Here is a 633-nt window from a genome sequence, read left to right as displayed (position 1 = left end):
ATGGGTCTGCACAGCCCACCGAGAAGAGATCTGGAAGGGCCCCCCTCTGCCCTTTTGCTCTCTCTCTCTGGCCCAGCTCACCGGTCAGTGCCGAGCAGAGGCAGAATAGACGGGAGAGTGAGAAGGCCTGGGCCCAACCCACCACTTCCGGTCACAGAAGCTTGGCCAAGTCTCCTAATCTCTCTGAGCTGTTTCCTTGCTGTCATCACACAGTTCTGCCTACCTCATAGCACCGTTGTGATGATTCCTGGGTGGTGAGCACAGGGCCGGGCACAGAAACGGTGCAGGTGAGTGTTGGCCCTTGATAATGCTAGTCACGTGCAGAGTGGGGCCCGGGGCCCTGCGTGTGACCTCGCTCCACGGCGTCTCCTGGACCAGTGGCAGCTGTTTGCTTTTTATCTGGGCACCTAGAGTCCTTGTCCCATCTCAAATTTGTCTGCTTTCAAGTGCTTGCTTTCTCTATGTCTAGAGAGTTACAGCAGTGCACTGCGGTCACTCCCAAAAAAAGGAAAAAAAATAAAGACTTCAGTTTCATGGAGCTGCAGCCTCACAGCCTGGCCCAGCCGGCAGCCAGGGGCAGCTGGAGACACATGAGGAGGACTCGCTGGAGAGGGGGAAATTGGAGCTGCAGGC

This window comes from Oryctolagus cuniculus, chromosome 14 (genome assembly GCF_051225735.1).
Source record: "Oryctolagus cuniculus isolate XC-2025 breed Fujian yellow rabbit chromosome 14, ASM5122573v1, whole genome shotgun sequence".
Taxonomy (NCBI): Eukaryota; Metazoa; Chordata; class Mammalia; order Lagomorpha; family Leporidae; genus Oryctolagus; species Oryctolagus cuniculus.
Note: the sequence above shows the minus strand (reverse complement) of the source record.